This window comes from Triturus cristatus, chromosome 2_2, assembly GCF_964204655.1.
Source record: "Triturus cristatus chromosome 2_2, aTriCri1.1, whole genome shotgun sequence".
NCBI lineage: Eukaryota > Metazoa > Chordata > Amphibia > Caudata > Salamandridae > Triturus > Triturus cristatus.
In genome coordinates this window covers 2121243-2142074 of record NC_140582.1, presented here as the reverse complement: position 1 = coordinate 2142074, position 20832 = coordinate 2121243, and positions in this window count along the sequence as shown.

Below are 20832 nucleotides of genomic sequence, written 5' to 3'. Positions count from 1 at the left end.
TTAACTCTTACTCTGGCCTACTGGTTAAGGTCTTAACTCTTACACTGGCCTACTGGTTAAGGGATTAACTCTTACTCTGGCCTAATGGCTAAGGTCTTAACTCTTACTCTGGCCTACCGGTTAAGGTCTTAGACTCCTACTCTGGCCTAATAGCTAAGATCTTAACTCTTACTCTGGCCTAATAGCTAAGGTCTTAGACTCGTACTCTGGGCTACTGGTTAAGGTCTTAACTCTTACTCTGTCCTAATAGCTAAGGTCTTAGACTCGTACTATGGCCAACAGGTTAAGGTCGTAACTCTTACTCTGGCCTAATAGCTAAGGTCTTAGACTCGTACTCTGGCCTACTGGTTAAGGTCTTAACTCTTACTCTGTCCTAATAGCTAAGGTCTTAACTCTTACTCTGGCCTAATAACTAAGGTCTGAACTCTTACTCTGGCCTACTTGTTAAGGTCTTAACTCTTACTCTGGCATTATAGCTAAGGTCTTAACTATTACTCTGGCCTACTGGTTAAGGTCTTAACTCTTACTCTGGCCTAATAGCTAAGGTCTTAACTCGTACTCTGGCCTAATAGCTAAGGTCTTAGACTCGTATTCTGGCCTACTGGTTAAGGTATTAACTCTTACTCTGGCCTAATAGCTAAGGTCTTAACTCTTACTCTGGCCTAATAGCTAAGGTCTTAGACTCGTACTATGGCCTACAGGTTAAGGTCTTAACTCTTACTCTGGCCTAATAGCTAAGGTCTTAGACTCGTACTCTGGCCTAAAGGTTAAGGTCTTAACTCTTACTCTGGCCTAATTGCTAAGGTCTTAACTCTTATTCTGGCCTAATAGCTAAGGTCTTAGACTCGTACTTTGGCCTACTGGTTAAGGTCTTAACTCTTACTCTGGCCTAATAGCTAATGTCTTAGACTCGTACTCTGGCCTACTGGTTAAGGTATTAACTCTTACTGTGGCCTAATAGCTAAGGTCTTAGACTCGTACTTTGGCCTACTGGTTAAGGTCTTTACTTTTACTCTGGCCTAATAGCTTAGGTCTTAACTCTTACTCTGGCCTACTGGTTAAGGTCTTAACTCTTACTCTGGCCTAATAGCTAAGGTCTTAACTCTTACTCTGGCCTAATAGCTAAGGTCTTAGACTCGTACTATGGCCTACAGGTTAAGGTCTTAACTCTTACTCTGGCCTACTGGTTAAGGTCTTAACTCTTACTCTGGCCTACTGGTTAAGGGATTAACTCTTACTCTGGCCTAATGGCTAAGGTCTTAACTCTTACTCTGGCCTACCGGTTAAGGTCTTAGACTCCTACTCTGGCCTAATAGCTAAGATCTTAACTCTTACTCTGGCCTAATAGCTAAGGTCTTAGACTCGTACTCTGGGCTACTGGTTAAGGTCTTAACTCTTACTCTGTCCTAATAGCTAAGGTCTTAGACTCGTACTATGGCCAACAGGTTAAGGTCGTAACTCTTACTCTGGCCTAATAGCTAAGGTCTTAGACTCGTACTCTGGCCTACTGGTTAAGGTCTTAACTCTTACTCTGTCCTAATAGCTAAGGTCTTAACTCTTACTCTGGCCTAATAACTAAGGTCTGAACTCTTACTCTGGCCTACTTGTTAAGGTCTTAACTCTTACTCTGGCATTATAGCTAAGGTCTTAACTCTTACTCTGGCCTACTGGTTAAGGTCTTAACTCTTACTCTGGCCTAATAGCTAAGGTCTTAACTCTTACTCTGGCCTAATAGCTAAGGTCTTAACTCCTACTCTGGCCTAATAGCTAAGGTCTTAGACTCGTACTCTGGCCTACTGGTTAAGGTATTAACTCTTACTGTGGCCTAATAGCTAAGGTCTTAGACTTGTACTTTGGCCTACTGGTTAAGGTCTTTACTTTTACTCTGGCCTAATAGCTTAGGTCTTAACTCTTACTCTGGCCTACTGGTTAAGGTCTTAACTCTTACTCTGGCCTAATAGCTAAGGTCTTAACTCTTACTCTGGCCTAATAGCTAAGGTCTTAGACTCGTACTATGGCCTACAGGTTAAGGTCTTAACTCTTACTCTGGCCTACTGGTTAAGGTCTTAACTCTTACTCTGGCCTACTGGTTAAGGGATTAACTCTTACTCTGGCCTAATGGCTAAGGTCTTAACTCTTACTCTGGCCTACCGGTTAAGGTCTTAGACTCCTACTCTGGCCTAATAGCTAAGATCTTAACTCTTACTCTGGCCTAATAGCTAAGGTCTTAGACTCGTACTCTGGGCTACTGGTTAAGGTCTTAACTCTTACTCTGTCCTAATAGCTAAGGTCTTAGACTCGTACTATGGCCAACAGGTTAAGGTCGTAACTCTTACTCTGGCCTAATAGCTAAGGTCTTAGACTCGTACTCTGGCCTACTGGTTAAGGTCTTAACTCTTACTCTGTCCTAATAGCTAAGGTCTTAACTCTCACTCTGGCCTACTAACTAAGGTCTGAACTCTTACTCTGGCCTACTTGTTAAGGTCTTAACTCTTACTCTGGCATTATAGCTAAGGTCTTAACTCTTACTCTGGCCTACTGGTTAAGGTCTTAACTCTTACTCTGGCCTAATAGCTAAGGTCTTAACTCTTACTCTGGCCTAATAGCTAAGGTCTTAACTCCTACTCTGGCCTAATAGCTAAGGTCTTAGACTCGTACTCTGGCCTAATGGTTAAGGTCTTAACTCTTACTCTGGACTAATAGCTAAGGTTTTAGACTCGTACTCTGGCCTACTGGTTAAGGTCTTAACTCGTACTCTGGCCTACAGGTTAAGGTCTTAACTCTTACCCTGGCCTACTGGTTAAGGTCTTAACTCTTACTCTGGCCTAATAGCTAAGGTCTTAGACTCGTACTATGGCCTACTGGTTAAGGTCTTAACTCTTACTCTGGCCTACTGGGTAAGATCTTAACTCTTACTCTGGCCTAATAGCTAAAGTCTTAGACTCTTACTCTGGTCTACTGGTTAAGGTCTTAACTCTTACTCTGGCCTACTGGTTAAGGTCTTAACTCTTACTCTGGCCTACTGGTTAAGGTCTTAACTCTTGCTCTGGCCTACTGGTTAAGGTCTTAACTCTTACTCTGGCCTAATTGCTAAGGTCTTAGACTCTTACTCTGGCCTACTGGTTAAGGTATTAACTCTTACTCTGGCCTACTGGTTAAGGGATTAACTCTTACTCTGGCCTAATGGCTAAGGTCTTAACTCTTACTCTGGCCTACTGGTTAAGGTCTTAGACTCCTACTCTGGCCTAATAGCTAAGGTCTTAACTCTTTCTCTGGCCTAATAGCTAAGGTCTTAACTCTTACTCTAGCCTAATAGCTAAGGTCTTAGACTCGTACTCTGGCCTAATGGTTAAGGTCTTAACTCTTACTCTGGCCTAATAGCTAAGGTCTTAGACTCGTACTCTGGCCTACTGGTTAAGGTCTTAACTCTTGCTCTGGCCTACTGGGTAAGATCTTAACTCTTACTCTGGCCTAATTGCTAAGGTCTTAGACTCGTACTCTGGCCTACTGGTTAAGGTCTTAACTCTTACTCTGGCCTAATAGCTAAGATCTTAACTCTTACTCTGGCCTAATAGCTAAGGTCTTAGACTCGTACTCTGGGCTACTGGTTAAGGTCTTAACTCTTACTCTGTCCTAATAGCTAAGGTCTTAGACTCGTACTATAGCCCACAGGTTAAGGTCTTAACTCTTACTCTGGCCTAATAGCTAAGGTCTTAGACTCGTACTCTGGCCTACTGGTTAAGGTCTTAACTCTTACTCTGTCCTAATAGCTAAGGTCTTAACTCTTACTCTGGCCTAATAACTAAGGTCTGAACTCTTACTCTGGCCTACTTGTTAAGGTCTTAACTCTTACTCTGGCATTATAGCTAAGGTCTTAACTCTTACTCTGGCCTACTGGTTAAGGTCTTAATTCTTACTCTGGCCTAATAGCTAAGGTCTTAACTCTTACTCTGGCCTAATAGCTAAGGTCTTAACTCCTACTCTGGCCTAATAGCTAAGGTCTTAGACTCGTACTCTGGCCTAATGGTTAAGGTCTTAACTCTTACTCTGGACTAATAGCTAAGGTTTTAGACTCGTACTCTGGCCTACTGGTTAAGGTCTTAACTCGTACTCTGGCCTACTGGTTAAGGTCTTAACTCTTACTCTGGCCTACTGGTTAAGGGATTAACTCTTACTCTGGCCTAATGGCTAAGGTCTTAACTCTTACTCTGGCCTACTGGTTAAGGTCTTAGACTCCTACTCTGGCCTAATAGCTAAGGTCTTAACTCTTTCTCTGGCCTAATAACTAAGGTCTTAACTCTTACTCTAGCCTAATAGCTAAGGTCTTAGACTCGTACTCTGGCCTAATGGTTAAGGTCTTAACTCTTACTCTGGCCTAATAGCTAAGGTCTTAGACTCGTACTCTGGCCTACTGGTTAAGGTCTTAACTCTTGCTCTGGCCTACTGGGTAAGATCTTAACTCTTACTCTGGCCTAATTGCTAAGGTCTTAGACTCGTACACTGGCCTACTGGTTAAGGTCTTAACTCTTACTCTGGCCTAATAGCTAAGATGTTAACTCTTACTCTGGCCTAATAGCTAAGGTCTTAGACTCGTACTCTGGGCTACTGGTTAGGGTCTTAACTCTTACTCTGTCCTAATAGCTAAGGTCTTAGACTCGTACTATGGCCTACAGGTTAAGGTCTTAACTCTTACTCTGGCCTAATAGCTAAGGTCTTAGACTCGTACTCTGGCCTAATAACTAAGGTCTGAACTCTTATTCTGGCCTAATAGCTAAGGTCTTAGACTTGTACTCTGGCCTAATGGTTAAGGTCTTAGACTCGTACTCTGGCCTAATGGTTAATGTCTTAACTCTTACTCTGGCCTACTGGTTAAGGTCTTAACTCTTACTCTGGCCTAATAGCTAAGGTCTTAGACTCATACTTTGGCCTACTTGTTAAGGTCTTAACTCTTACTCTGGCCTAATAGCTAAGGTCTTAACTCTTACTCTGGCCTACTGGTTAAGGTCTTAACTCTTACTCTGGCCTAATAGCTAAGGTCTTAACTCTTACTCTGGCCTAATAGCTAAGGTCTTAGACTCGTACTCTGGCCTACTGGTTAAGGTCTTAACTCTTACTCTGGCCTACTGGTTAAGGTCTTAACTCTTACTCTGGCCTAATAGCTAAAGTCTTAGACTCTTACTCTGGCCTACTGGTTAAGGTCTTAACTCTTACTCTGGCCTACTGGTTAAGGTCTTAACTCTTACTCTGGCCTACTGGTTAAGGTCTTAACTCTTGCTCTGGCCTACTGGTTAAGGTCTTAACTCTTACTCTGGCCTAATTGCTAAGGTCTTAGACTCTTACTCTGGCCTACTGGTTAAGGTATTAACTCTTACTCTGGCCTACTGGTTAAGGGATTAACTCTTACTCTGGCCTAATGGCTAAGGTCTTAACTCTTACTCTGGCCTAATAGCTAAGGTCTTAACTCTTTCTCTGGCCTAATAGCTAAGGTCTTAACTCTTACTCTAGCCTAATAGCTAAGGTCTTAGACTCGTACTCTGGCCTAATGGTTAAGGTCTTAACTCTTACTCTGGCCTAATAGCTAAGGTCTTAGACTCGTACTCTGGCCTACTGGTTAAGGTCTTAACTCTTGCTCTGGCCTACTGGGTAAGATCTTAACTCTTACTCTGGCCTAATTGCTAAGGTCTTAGACTCGTACTCTGACCTACTGGTTAAGGTCTTAACTCTTACTCTGGCCTAATAGCTAAGATCTTAACTCTTACTCTGGCCTAATAGCTAAGGTCTTAGACTCGTACTCTGGGCTACTGGTTAAGGTCTTAACTCTTACTCTGTCCTAATAGCTAAGGTCTTAGACTCGTACTATAGCCCACAGGTTAAGGTCTTAACTCTTACTCTGGCCTAATAGCTAAGGTCTTAGACTCGTACTCTGGCCTACTGGTTAAGGTCTTAACTCTTACTCTGGCCTACTAGTTAAGGGATTAACTCTTACTCTGGCCTAATGGCTAAGGTCTTAACTCTTACTCTGGCCTACTGGTTAAGGTCTTAGACTCCCACTCTGGCCTAATAGCTAAGGTCTTAACTCTTTCTCTGGCCTATTAGCTAAGGTCTTAACTCTTACTCTAGCCTAATTGCTAAGGTCTTAGACTCGTACTCTGGCCTAATGGTTAAGGTCTTAACTCTTACTCTGGCCTAATAGCTAAGGTCTTAGACTCAAACTCTGGCCTAATGGTTAAGGTCTTAGACTCTTACTCTGGCCTAATAGCTAAGGTCTTAGACTCGTACTCTGGCCTACTGGTTAAGGTCTTAACTCTTACTCTGGCCTAATAGCTAAGGTCTTAGACTCGTACTCTGGCCTAAAGGTTAAGGTCTTAACTCTTACTCTGGCCTAATTGCTAAGGTCTTAACTCTTATTCTGGCCTAATAGCTAAGGTCTTAGACTCGTACTTTGGCCTACTGGTTAAGGTCTTAACTCTTACTCTGGCCTAATAGCTAAGGCCTTAACTCTTACTCTGGCCTACTGGTTAAGGTCTTAACTCTTACTCTGGCCTAATAGCTAAGGTCTTAACTCTTACTCTGGCCTAATAGCTAAGGTCTTAGACGACTCGTACTCTGGCCTACTGGTTAAGGTCTTAACTCTTACTCTGGCCTACTGGTTAAGGTCTTAACTCTTACTCTGGCCTAATAGCTAAGGTCTTAGACTCATACTCTGGCCTAATGGTTAAGGTCTTAGACTCTTACTCTGGCCTACTGGTTAAGGTCTTAACTCTTACTCTGGCCTACTGGTTAAGGTCTTAACTCTTACTCTGGCCTACTGGTTAAGGTCTTAACTCTTGCTCTGGCCTACTGGTTAAGGTCTTAACTCTTACTCTGGCCTAATTGCTATGGTCTTAGACTGTTACTCTGGCCTACTGGTTAAGGTCTTAACTCTTACTCTGGCCTACTGGTTAAGGGATTAACTCTTACTCTGGCCTAATGGCTAAGGTCTTAACTCTTACTCTGGCCTACTGGTTAAGGTCTTAGACTCCTACTCTGGCCTAATAGCTAAGGTCTTAACTCTTTCTCTGGCCTAATAGCTAAGGTCTTAACTCTTACTCTAGCCTAATAGCTAAGGTCTTAGACTCGTACTCTGGCCTAATGGTTAAGGTCTTAACTCTTACTCTGGCCTAATAGCTAAGGTCTTAGACTCGTACTCTGGCCTACTGGTTAAGGTCTTAACTCTTGCTCTGGCCTACTGGGTAAGATCTTAACTCTTACTCTGGCCTAATTGCTAAGGTCTTAGACTCGTACACTGGCCTACTGGTTAAGGTCTTAACTCTTACTCTGGCCTAATAGCTAAGATGTTAACTCTTACTCTGGCCTAATAGCTAAGGTCTTAGACTCGTACTCTGGGCTACTGGTTAGGGTCTTAACTCTTACTCTGTCCTAATAGCTAAGGTCTTAGACTCGTACTATGGCCTACAGGTTAAGGTCTTAACTCTTACTCTGGCCTAATAGCTAAGGTCTTAGACTCGTACTCTGGCCTAATAACTAAGGTCTGAACTCTTACTCTGGCCTACTTGTTAAGGTCTTAACTCTTACTCTGGCCTACAGGTTAAGGTCTTAACTCTTACTCTGGCCTAATGGTTAAGGTCTTAACTCTTACTCTGGCTTAATAGCTAAGGTCTTAACTCTTACTCTGGCCTAATAGCTAATGTCTTAGACTCGTACTCTGGCCTACTGGTTAAGGTATTAACTCTTACTGTGGCCTAATAGCTAAGGTCTTAGACTCGTACTTTGGCCTACTGGTTAAGGTCTTTACTTTTACTCTGGCCTAATAGCTTAGGTCTTAACTCTTACTCTGGCCTACTGGTTAAGGTCTTAACTCTTACTCTGGCCTAATAGCTAAGGTCTTAACTCTTACTCTGGCCTAATAGCTAAGGTCTTAGACTCGTACTATGGCCTACAGGTTAAGGTCTTAACTCTTACTCTGGCCTACTGGTTAAGGTCTTAACTCTTACTCTGGCCTACTGGTTAAGGTCTTAACTCTTACTCTGGCCTAATAGCTAAGGTCTTAACTCTTACTCTGGCCTACTGGTTAAGGTCTTAACTCTTACTCTGGCCTAATAGCTAAGGTCTTAACTCTTACTCTGGCCTAATAGCTAAGGTCTTAGACTCGTACTCTGGCCTACTGGTTAAGGTCTTAACTCTTACTCTGGCCTACTGGTTAAGGTCTTAACTCTTACTCTGGCCTAATAGCTAAGGTCTTAGACTCATACTCTGGCCTAATGCTTAAGGTCTTAGACTCTTACTCTGGCCTACTGGTTAAGGTCTTAACTCTTACTCTGGCCTACTGGTTAAGGTCTTAACTGTTACTCTGGCCTAATGGTTAAGGTCTTAACTCTTACTCTGGCCTAATAGCTAAGGTCTGAACTCTTACTCTGGCCTACTTGTTAAGGTCTTAACTCTTACTCTGGCCTACAGGTTAAGGTCTTAACTCTTACTCTGGCCTAATGGTTAAGGTCTTAACTCTTACTCTGGCTTAGTAGCTAAGGTCTTAACTCTTACTCTGGCCTAATAGCTAAGATGTTAACTCTTACTCTGGCCTAATAGCTAAGGTCTTAGACTCGTACTCTGGGCTACTGGTTAAGGTCTTAACTCTTACTCTGTCCTAATAGCTAAGGTCTTAGACTCGTACTATAGCCCACAGGTTAAGGTCTTAACTCTTACTCTGGCCTAATAGCTAAGGTCTTAGACTCGTACTCTGGCCTACTGGTTAAGGTCTTAACTCTTACTCTGTCCTAATAGCTAAGGTCTTAACTCTTACTCTGGCCTAATAACTAAGGTCTGAACTCTTACTCTGGCCTACTTGTTAAGGTCTTAACTCTTACTCTGGCATTATAGCTAAGGTCTTAACTCTTACTCTGGCCTACTGGTTAAGGTCTTAATTCTTACTCTGGCCTAATAGCTAAGGTCTTAACTCTTACTCTGGCCTAATAGCTAAGGTCTTAACTCCTACTCTGGCCTAATAGCTAAGGTCTTAGACTCGTACTCTGGCCTAATGGTTAAGGTCTTAACTCTTACTCTGGACTAATAGCTAAGGTTTTAGACTCGTACTCTGGCCTACTGGTTAAGGTCTTAACTCGTACTCTGGCCTACTGGTTAAGGTCTTAACTCTTACTCTGGCCTACTGGTTAAGGGATTAACTCTTACTCTGGCCTAATGGCTAAGGTCTTAACTCTTACTCTGGCCTACTGGTTAAGGTCTTAGACTCCTACTCTGGCCTAATAGCTAAGGTCTTAACTCTTTCTCTGGCCTAATAACTAAGGTCTTAACTCTTACTCTAGCCTAATAGCTAAGGTCTTAGACTCGTACTCTGGCCTAATGGTTAAGGTCTTAACTCTTACTCTGGCCTAATAGCTAAGGTCTTAGACTCGTACTCTGGCCTACTGGTTAAGGTCTTAACTCTTGCTCTGGCCTACTGGGTAAGATCTTAACTCTTACTCTGGCCTAATTGCTAAGGTCTTAGACTCGTACACTGGCCTACTGGTTAAGGTCTTAACACTTACTCTGGCCTAATAGCTAAGATGTTAACTCTTACTCTGGCCTAATAGCTAAGGTCTTAGACTCGTACTCTGGGCTACTGGTTAGGGTCTTAACTCTTACTCTGTCCTAATAGCTAAGGTCTTAGACTCGTACTATGGCCTACAGGTTAAGGTCTTAACTCTTACTCTGGCCTAATAGCTAAGGTCTTAGACTCGTACTCTGGCCTAATAACTAAGGTCTGAACTCTTATTCTGGCCTAATAGCTAAGGTCTTAGACTTGTACTCTGGCCTAATGGTTAAGGTCTTAGACTCGTACTCTGGCCTAATGGTTAATGTCTTAACTCTTACTCTGGCCTACTGGTTAAGGTCTTAACTCTTACTCTGGCCTAATAGCTAAGGTCTTAGACTCATACTTTGGCCTACTTGTTAAGGTCTTAACTCTTACTCTGGCCTAATAGCTAAGGTCTTAACTCTTACTCTGGCCTACTGGTTAAGGTCTTAACTCTTACTCTGGCCTAATAGCTAAGGTCTTAACTCTTACTCTGGCCTAATAGCTAAGGTCTTAGACTCGTACTCTGGCCTACTGGTTAAGGTCTTAACTCTTACTCTGGCCTACTGGTTAAGGTCTTAACTCTTACTCTGGCCTAATAGCTAAAGTCTTAGACTCTTACTCTGGCCTACTGGTTAAGGTCTTAACTCTTACTCTGGCCTACTGGTTAAGGTCTTAACTCTTACTCTGGCCTACTGGTTAAGGTCTTAACTCTTGCTCTGGCCTACTGGTTAAGGTCTTAACTCTTACTCTGGCCTAATTGCTAAGGTCTTAGACTCTTACTCTGGCCTACTGGTTAAGGTATTAACTCTTACTCTGGCCTACTGGTTAAGGGATTAACTCTTACTCTGGCCTAATGGCTAAGGTCTTAACTCTTACTCTGGCCTAATAGCTAAGGTCTTAACTCTTTCTCTGGCCTAATAGCTAAGGTCTTAACTCTTACTCTAGCCTAATAGCTAAGGTCTTAGACTCGTACTCTGGCCTAATGGTTAAGGTCTTAACTCTTACTCTGGCCTAATAGCTAAGGTCTTAGACTCGTACTCTGGCCTACTGGTTAAGGTCTTAACTCTTGCTCTGGCCTACTGGGTAAGATCTTAACTCTTACTCTGGCCTAATTGCTAAGGTCTTAGACTCGTACTCTGACCTACTGGTTAAGGTCTTAACTCTTACTCTGGCCTAATAGCTAAGATCTTAACTCTTACTCTGGCCTAATAGCTAAGGTCTTAGACTCGTACTCTGGGCTACTGGTTAAGGTCTTAACTCTTACTCTGTCCTAATAGCTAAGGTCTTAGACTCGTACTATAGCCCACAGGTTAAGGTCTTAACTCTTACTCTGGCCTAATAGCTAAGGTCTTAGACTCGTACTCTGGCCTACTGGTTAAGGTCTTAACTCTTACTCTGGCCTACTAGTTAAGGGATTAACTCTTACTCTGGCCTAATGGCTAAGGTCTTAACTCTTACTCTGGCCTACTGGTTAAGGTCTTAGACTCCCACTCTGGCCTAATAGCTAAGGTCTTAACTCTTTCTCTGGCCTATTAGCTAAGGTCTTAACTCTTACTCTAGCCTAATTGCTAAGGTCTTAGACTCGTACTCTGGCCTAATGGTTAAGGTCTTAACTCTTACTCTGGCCTAATAGCTAAGGTCTTAGACTCAAACTCTGGCCTAATGGTTAAGGTCTTAGACTCTTACTCTGGCCTAATAGCTAAGGTCTTAGACTCGTACTCTGGCCTACTGGTTAAGGTCTTAACTCTTACTCTGGCCTAATAGCTAAGGTCTTAGACTCGTACTCTGGCCTAAAGGTTAAGGTCTTAACTCTTACTCTGGCCTAATTGCTAAGGTCTTAACTCTTATTCTGGCCTAATAGCTAAGGTCTTAGACTCGTACTTTGGCCTACTGGTTAAGGTCTTAACTCTTACTCTGGCCTAATAGCTAAGGCCTTAACTCTTACTCTGGCCTACTGGTTAAGGTCTTAACTCTTACTCTGGCCTAATAGCTAAGGTCTTAACTCTTACTCTGGCCTAATAGCTAAGGTCTTAGACGACTCGTACTCTGGCCTACTGGTTAAGGTCTTAACTCTTACTCTGGCCTACTGGTTAAGGTCTTAACTCTTACTCTGGCCTAATAGCTAAGGTCTTAGACTCATACTCTGGCCTAATGGTTAAGGTCTTAGACTCTTACTCTGGCCTACTGGTTAAGGTCTTAACTCTTACTCTGGCCTACTGGTTAAGGTCTTAACTCTTACTCTGGCCTACTGGTTAAGGTCTTAACTCTTGCTCTGGCCTACTGGTTAAGGTCTTAACTCTTACTCTGGCCTAATTGCTATGGTCTTAGACTGTTACTCTGGCCTACTGGTTAAGGTCTTAACTCTTACTCTGGCCTACTGGTTAAGGGATTAACTCTTACTCTGGCCTAATGGCTAAGGTCTTAACTCTTACTCTGGCCTACTGGTTAAGGTCTTAGACTCCTACTCTGGCCTAATAGCTAAGGTCTTAACTCTTTCTCTGGCCTAATAGCTAAGGTCTTAACTCTTACTCTAGCCTAATAGCTAAGGTCTTAGACTCGTACTCTGGCCTAATGGTTAAGGTCTTAACTCTTACTCTGGCCTAATAGCTAAGGTCTTAGACTCGTACTCTGGCCTACTGGTTAAGGTCTTAACTCTTGCTCTGGCCTACTGGGTAAGATCTTAACTCTTACTCTGGCCTAATTGCTAAGGTCTTAGACTCGTACACTGGCCTACTGGTTAAGGTCTTAACTCTTACTCTGGCCTAATAGCTAAGATGTTAACTCTTACTCTGGCCTAATAGCTAAGGTCTTAGACTCGTACTCTGGGCTACTGGTTGGGGTCTTAACTCTTACTCTGTCCTAATAGCTAAGGTCTTAGACTCGTACTATGGCCTACAGGTTAAGGTCTTAACTCTTACTCTGGCCTAATAGCTAAGGTCTTAGACTCGTACTCTGGCCTAATAACTAAGGTCTGAACTCTTACTCTGGCCTACTTGTTAAGGTCTTAACTCTTACTCTGGCCTACAGGTTAAGGTCTTAACTCTTACTCTGGCCTAATGGTTAAGGTCTTAACTCTTACTCTGGCTTAATAGCTAAGGTCTTAACTCTTACTCTGGCCTAATAGCTAATGTCTTAGACTCGTACTCTGGCCTACTGGTTAAGGTATTAACTCTTACTGTGGCCTAATAGCTAAGGTCTTAGACTCGTACTTTGGCCTACTGGTTAAGGTCTTTACTTTTACTCTGGCCTAATAGCTTAGGTCTTAACTCTTACTCTGGCCTACTGGTTAAGGTCTTAACTCTTACTCTGGCCTAATAGCTAAGGTCTTAACTCTTACTCTGGCCTAATAGCTAAGGTCTTAGACTCGTACTATGGCCTACAGGTTAAGGTCTTAACTCTTACTCTGGCCTACTGGTTAAGGTCTTAACTCTTACTCTGGCCTACTGGTTAATGGATTAACTCTTACTCTGGCCTAATGGCTAAGGTATTAACTCTTACTCTGGCCTACCGGTTAAGGTCTTAGACTCCTACTCTGGCCTAATAGCTAAGATCTTAACTCTTACTCTGGCCTAATAGCTAAGGTCTTAGACTCGTACTCTGGCCTACTGGTTAAGGTCTTAACTCTTACTCTGTCCTAATAGCTAAGGTCTTCACTCTTACTCTGGCCTAATAACTAAGGTCTGAACTCTTACTCTGGCCTACTTGTTAAGGTCTTAACTCTTACTCTGGCATTATAGCTAAGGTCTTAACTCTTACTCTGGCCTACTGGTTAAGGTCTTAACTCTTACTCTGGCCTAATAGCTAAGGTCTTAACTCTTACTCTGGCCTAATAGCTAACGTCTTAACTCCTACTCTGGCCTAATAGCTAAGGTCTTAGACTCGTACTCTGGCCTAATGGTTAAGGTCTTAACTCTTACTCTGGACTAATAGCTAAGGTTTTAGACTCATACTCTGGCCTACTGGTTAAGGTCTTAACTCGTACTCTGGCCTACAGGTTAACGTCTTAACTCTTACCCTGGCCTACTGGTTAAGGTCTTAACTCTTACTCTGGCCTAATAGCTAAGGTCTTAGACTCGTACTATGGCCTACTGGTTAAGGTCTTAACTCTTACTCTGGCCTACTGGTTAAGGTCTTAACTCTTACTCTGGCCTAATAGCTAAATTCTTAGACTCATACTCTGGCCTAATGGTTAAGGTGTTAGACTCTTACTCTGGCCTACTGGTTAAGGTCTTAACTCTTACTCTGGCCTACTGGTTAAGGTCTTAACTCTTACTCTGGCCTACTGGTTAAGATCTTAACTCTTGCTCTGGCCTACTGGTTAAGGTCTTAACTCTTACTCTGGCCTAATAGCTAAGGTCTTAACTCTTACTCTGGCCTAATAGCTAAGGTCTTAGACTCGTACTATGGCCTACAGGTTAAGGTCTTAACTCTTACTCTGGCCTACTGGTTAAGGTCTTAACTCTTACTCTGGCCTACTGGTTAAGGGATTAACTCTTACTCTGGCCTAATGGCTAAGGTCTTAACTCTTACTCTGGCCTACCGGTTAAGGTCTTAGACTCCTACTCTGGCCTAATAGCTAAGATCTTAACTCTTACTCTGGCCTAATAGCTAAGGTCTTAGACTCGTACTCTGGCCTACTGGTTAAGGTCTTAACTCTTACTCTGTCCTAATAGCTAAGGTCTTCACTCTTACTCTGGCCTAATAACTAAGGTCTGAACTCTTACTCTGGCCTACTTGTTAAGGTCTTAACTCTTACTCTGGCATTATAGCTAAGGTCTTAACTCTTACTCTGGCCTACTGGTTAAGGTCTTAACTCTTACTCTGGCCTAATAGCTAAGGTCTTAACTCTTACTCTGGCCTAATAGCTAACGTCTTAACTCCTACTCTGGCCTAATAGCTAAGGTCTTAGACTCGTACTCTGGCCTAATGGTTAAGGTCTTAACTCTTACTCTGGACTAATAGCTAAGGTTTTAGACTCATACTCTGGCCTACTGGTTAAGGTCTTAACTCGTACTCTGGCCTACAGGTTAACGTCTTAACTCTTACCCTGGCCTACTGGTTAAGGTCTTAACTCTTACTCTGGCCTAATAGCTAAGGTCTTAGACTCGTACTATGGCCTACTGGTTAAGGTCTTAACTCTTACTCTGGCCTACTGGTTAAGGTCTTAACTCTTACTCTGGCCTAATAGCTAAATTCTTAGACTCATACTCTGGCCTAATGGTTAAGGTGTTAGACTCTTACTCTGGCCTACTGGTTAAGGTCTTAACTCTTACTCTGGCCTACTGGTTAAGGTCTTAACTCTTACTCTGGCCTACTGGTTAAGATCTTAACTCTTGCTCTGGCCTACTGGTTAAGGTCTTAACTCTTACTCTGGCCTAATTGCTAAGGTCTTAGACTCTTACTCTGGCCTACTGGTTAAGGTCTTAACTCTTACTCTGGCCTACTAGTTAAGGGATTAACTCTTACTCTGGCCTAATGGCTAAGGTCTTAACTCTTACTCTGGCCTACTGGTTAAGGTCTTAGACTCCCACTCTGGCCTAATAGCTAAGGTCTTTACTCTTTCTCTGGCCTAATAGCTAAGGTCTTAACTCTTACTCTAGCCTAATAGCTAAGGTCTTAGACTCGTACTCTGGCCTAATGGTTAAGGTCTTAACTCTTACTCTGGCCTAATAGCTAAGGTCTTAGACTCAATCTCTGGCCTAATGGTTAAGGTCTTAGACTCTTACTCTGGCCTACTGGTTAAGGTCTTAACTCTTACTCTGGCCTACTGGTTAAGGTCTTAACTCTTACTCTGGCCTACTGGTTAAGGTCTTAACTCTTGCTCTGGCCTACTGGTTAAGGTCTTAACTCTTACTCTGGCCTAATTGCTAAGGTCTTAGTCTCTTACTCTGGCCTACTGGTTAAGGTCTTAACTCTTACTCTGGCCTACTGGTTAAGGGATTAACTCTTACTCTGGCCTAATGGCTAAGGTCTTAACTCTTACTCTGGCCTACTGGTTAAGGTCTTAGACTCCTACTCTGGCCTAATAGCTAAGGTCTTAACTCTTTCTCTGGCCTAATAGCTAAGGTCTTAACTCTTACTCTAGCCTAATAGCTAAGGTCTTAGACTCGTACTCTGGCCTAATGGTTAAGGTCTTAACTCTTACTCTGGCCTAATAGCTAAGGTCTTAGACTCGTACTCTGGCCTACTGGTTAAGGTCTTAACTCTTACTCTGGCCTAATAGCTAAGGTCTTAGACTCGTACTCTGGCCTACTGGTTAAGGTCTTAACTCTTACTCTGTCCTAATAGCTAAGGTCTTAGATTCGTACTATGGCCTACAGGTTAAGGTCTTAACTCTTACTCTGGCCTAATAGCTAAGGTGTTAGACTCGTACTCTGGCCTACTGGTTAAGGTCTTAACTCTTACTTTGGCCTAATAGCTAAGGTCTTAGACTCTTACTCTGGCCTAATGGTTAAGGTCTTAACTCTTACTCTGGCCTACTGGTAAAGGTCTTAGACTCTTACTCTGGCCTACAGGTTAAGGTCTTAACTCTTACTCTGGCCTACTGGTTAAGGTCTTAGACTCTTACTCTGGCCTACAGGTTAAGGTCTTAACTCTTACTCTGGCCTACTGGTTAAGGTCTTAACTCTTACTCTAGCCTAATAGCTAAGGTCTTAACTCTTACTCTGGCCTAATAGCTAAGGTCTTAACTCGTACTCTGGCCTAATAGCTAAGGTCTTAGACTCGCACTCTGGCCTAATGGTTAAGGTCTTAACTCTTACTCTGGCCTAATAGCTAAGGTCTTAGACTCATACTCAGGCCTAATGGTTAAAGTCTTAGACTCTTACTCTGGCCTACTGGTTAAGGTCTTAACTCTTACTCTGGCCTACTGGTTAAGGTCTTAACTCTTGCTCTGGCCTACTGGTTAAGGTCTTAACTCTCACTCTGGCCTAATTGCTAAGGTCTTAGACTCTTACTCTGGTCTGCTGGTTAAGGTCTTAACTCTTACTCTGGCCTACTGGTTAAGGGATTAACTCTTACTCTGGCCTAATGGCTAAGGTCTTAACTCTTACTCTGGCCTACCGGTTAAGGTCTTAGACTCCTACTCTGGCCTAATAGCTAAGATCTTAACTCTTACTCTGGCCTAATAGCTAAGGTCTTAGACTCGTACTCTGGGCTACTGGTTAAGGTCTTAACTCTTACTCTGGCCTAATAGCTAAGGTCTTAACTCTTACTCTGGCCTACTGGTTAAGGTCTTAACTCTTACTCTGGCCTAATAGCTAAGGTCTTAACTCTTACTCTGGCCTAATAGCTAAGGTCTTAGACTCGTACTCTGGCCTACTGGTTAAGGTCTTAACTCTTACTCTGGCCTACTGGTTAAGGTCTTAACTCTTACTCTGGCCTAATAGCTAAAGTCTTAGACTCTTACTCTGGCCTACTGGTTAAGGTCTTAACTCTTACTCTGGCCTACTGGTTAAGGTCTTAACTCTTACTCTGGCCTACTGGTTAAGGTCTTAACTCTTGCTCTGGCCTACTGGTTAAGGTCTTAACTCTTACTCTGGCCTAATTGCTAAGGTCTTAGACTCTTACTCTGGCCTACTGGTTAAGGTATTAACTCTTACTCTGGCCTACTGGTTAAGGGATTAACTCTTACTCTGGCCTAATGGCTAAGGTCTTAACTCTTACTCTGGCCTAATAGCTAAGGTCTTAACTCTTTCTCTGGCCTAATAGCTAAGGTCTTAACTCTTACTCTAGCCTAATAGCTAAGGTCTTAGACTCGTACTCTGGCCTAATGGTTAAGGTCTTAACTCTTACTCTGGCCTAATAGCTAAGGTCTTAGACTCGTACTCTGGCCTACTGGTTAAGGTCTTAACTCTTGCTCTGGCCTACTGGGTAAGATCTTAACTCTTACTCTGGCCTAATTGCTAAGGTCTTAGACTCGTACTCTGACCTACTGGTTAAGGTCTTAACTCTTACTCTGGCCTAATAGCTAAGATCTTAACTCTTACTCTGGCCTAATAGCTAAGGTCTTAGACTCGTACTCTGGGCTACTGGTTAAGGTCTTAACTCTTACTCTGTCCTAATAGCTAAGGTCTTAGACTCGTACTATAGCCCACAGGTTAAGGTCTTAACTCTTACTCTGGCCTAATAGCTAAGGTCTTAGACTCGTACTCTGGCCTACTGGTTAAGGTCTTAACTCTTACTCTGGCCTACTAGTTAAGGGATTAACTCTTACTCTGGGCTAATGGCTAAGGTCTTAACTCTTACTCTGGCCTACTGGTTAAGGTCTTAGACTCCCACTCTGGCCTAATAGCTAAGGTCTTAACTCTTTCTCTGGCCTATTAGCTAAGGTCTTAACTCTTACTCTAGCCTAATTGCTAAGGTCTTAGACTCGTACTCTGGCCTAATGGTTAAGGTCTTAACTCTTACTCTGGCCTAATAGCTAAGGTCTTAGACTCAAACTCTGGCCTAATGGTTAAGGTCTTAGACTCTTACTCTGGCCTAATAGCTAAGGTCTTAGACTCGTACTCTGGCCTACTGGTTAAGGTCTTAACTCTTACTCTGGCCTAATAGCTAAGGTCTTAGACTCGTACTCTGGCCTAAAGGTTAAGGTCTTAACTCTTACTCTGGCCTAATTGCTAAGGTCTTAACTCTTATTCTGGCCTAATAGCTAAGGTCTTAGACTCGTACTTTGGCCTACTGGTTAAGGTCTTAACTCTTACTCTGGCCTAATAGCTAAGGCCTTAACTCTTACTCTGGCCTACTGGTTAAGGTCTTAACTCTTACTCTGGCCTAATAGCTAAGGTCTTAACTCTTACTCTGGCCTAATAGCTAAGGTCTTAGACGACTCGTACTCTGGCCTACTGGTTAAGGTCTTAACTCTTACTCTGGCCTACTGGTTAAGGTCTTAACTCTTACTCTGGCCTAATAGCTAAGGTCTTAGACTCATACTCTGGCCTAATGGTTAAGGTCTTAGACTCTTACTCTGGCCTACTGGTTAAGGTCTTAACTCTTACTCTGGCCTACTGGTTAAGGTCTTAACTCTTACTCTGGCCTACTGGTTAAGGTCTTAACTCTTGCTCTGGCCTACTGGTTAAGGTCTTAACTCTTACTCTGGCCTAATTGCTATGGTCTTAGACTGTTACTCTGGCCTACTGGTTAAGGTCTTAACTCTTACTCTGGCCTACTGGTTAAGGGATTAACTCTTACTCTGGCCTAATGGCTAAGGTCTTAACTCTTACTCTGGCCTACTGGTTAAGGTCTTAGACTCCTACTCTGGCCTAATAGCTAAGGTCTTAACTCTTTCTCTGGCCTAATAGCTAAGGTCTTAACTCTTACTCTAGCCTAATAGCTAAGGTCTTAGACTCGCACTCTGGCCTAATGGTTAAGGTCTTAACTCTTACTCTGGCCTAATAGCTAAGGTCTTAGACTCGTACTCTGGCCTACTGGTTAAGGTCTTAACTCTTGCTCTGGCCTACTGGGTAAGATCTTAACTCTTACTCTGGCCTAATTGCTAAGGTCTTAGACTCGTACACTGGCCTACTGGTTAAGGTCTTAACTCTTACTCTGGCCTAATAGCTAAGATGTTAACTCTTACTCTGGCCTAATAGCTAAGGTCTTAGACTCGTACTCTGGGCTACTGGTTAGGGTCTTAACTCTTACTCTGTCCTAATAGCTAAGGTCTTAGACTCGTACTATGGCCTACAGGTTAAGGTCTTAACTCTTTCTCTGGCCTAATAGCTAAGGTCTTAGACTCGTACTCTGGCCTAATAACTAAGGTCTGAACTCTTACTCTGGCCTACTTGTTAAGGTCTTAACTCTTACTCTGGCCTACAGGTTAAGGTCTTAACTCTTACTCTGGCCTAATGGTTAAGGTCTTAACTCTTACTCTGGCTTAATAGCTAAGGTCTTAACTCTTACTCTGGCCTAATAGCTAATGTCTTAGACTCGTACTCTGGCCTACTGGTTAAGGTATTAACTCTTACTGTGGCCTAATAGCTAAGGTCTTAGACTCGTACTTTGGCCTACTGGTTAAGGTCTTTACTTTTACTCTGGCCTAATAGCTTAGGTCTTAACTCTTACTCTGGCCTACTGGTTAAGGTCTTAACTCTTACTCTGGCCTAATAGCTAAGGTCTTAACTCTTACTCTGGCCTAATAGCTAAGGTCTTAGACTCGTACTATGGCCTACAGGTTAAGGTCTTAACTCTTACTCTGGCCTACTGGTTAAGGTCTTAACTCTTACTCTGGCCTACTGGTTAAGGGATTAACTCTTACTCTGGCCTAATGGCTAAGGTCTTAACTCTTACTCTGGCCTACCGGTTAAGGTCTTAGACTCCTACTCTGGCCTAATAGCTAAGATCTTAACTCTTACTCTGGCCTAATAGCTAAGGTCTTAGACTCGTACTCTGGCCTACTGGTTAAGGTCTTAACTCTTACTCTGTCCTAATAGCTAAGGTCTTCACTCTTACTCTGGCCTAATAACTAAGGTCTGAACTCTTACTCTGGCCTACTTGTTAAGGTCTTAACTCTTACTCTGGCATTATAGCTAAGGTCTTAACTCTTACTCTGGCCTACTGGTTAAGGTCTTAACTCTTACTCTGGCCTAATAGCTAAGGTCTTAACTCTTACTCTGGCCTAATAGCTAACGTCTTAACTCCTACTCTGGCCTAATAGCTAAGGTCTTAGACTCGTACTCTGGCCTAATGGTTAAGGTCTTAACTCTTACTCTGGACTAATAGCTAAGGTTTTAGACTCATACTCTGGCCTACTGGTTAAGGTCTTAACTCGTACTCTGGCCTACAGGTTAACGTCTTAACTCTTACCCTGGCCTACTGGTTAAGGTCTTAACTCTTACTCTGGCCTAATAGCTAAGGTCTTAGACTCGTACTATGGCCTACTGGTTAAGGTCTTAACTCTTACTCTGGCCTACTGGTTAAGGTCTTAACTCTTACTCTGGCCTAATAGCTACATTCTTAGACTCATACTCTGGCCTAATGGTTAAGGTGTTAGACTCTTACTCTGGCCTACTGGTTAAGGTCTTAACTCTTACTCTGGCCTACTGGTTAAGGTCTTAACTCTTACTCTGGCCTACTGGTTAAGATCTTAACTCTTGCTCTGGCCTACTGGTTAAGGTCTTAACTCTTACTCTGGCCTAATTGCTAAGGTCTTAGACTCTTACTCTGGCCTACTGGTTAAGGTCTTAACTCTTACTCTGGCCTACTAGTTAAGGGATTAACTCTTACTCTGGCCTAATGGCTAAGGTCTTAACTCTTACTCTGGC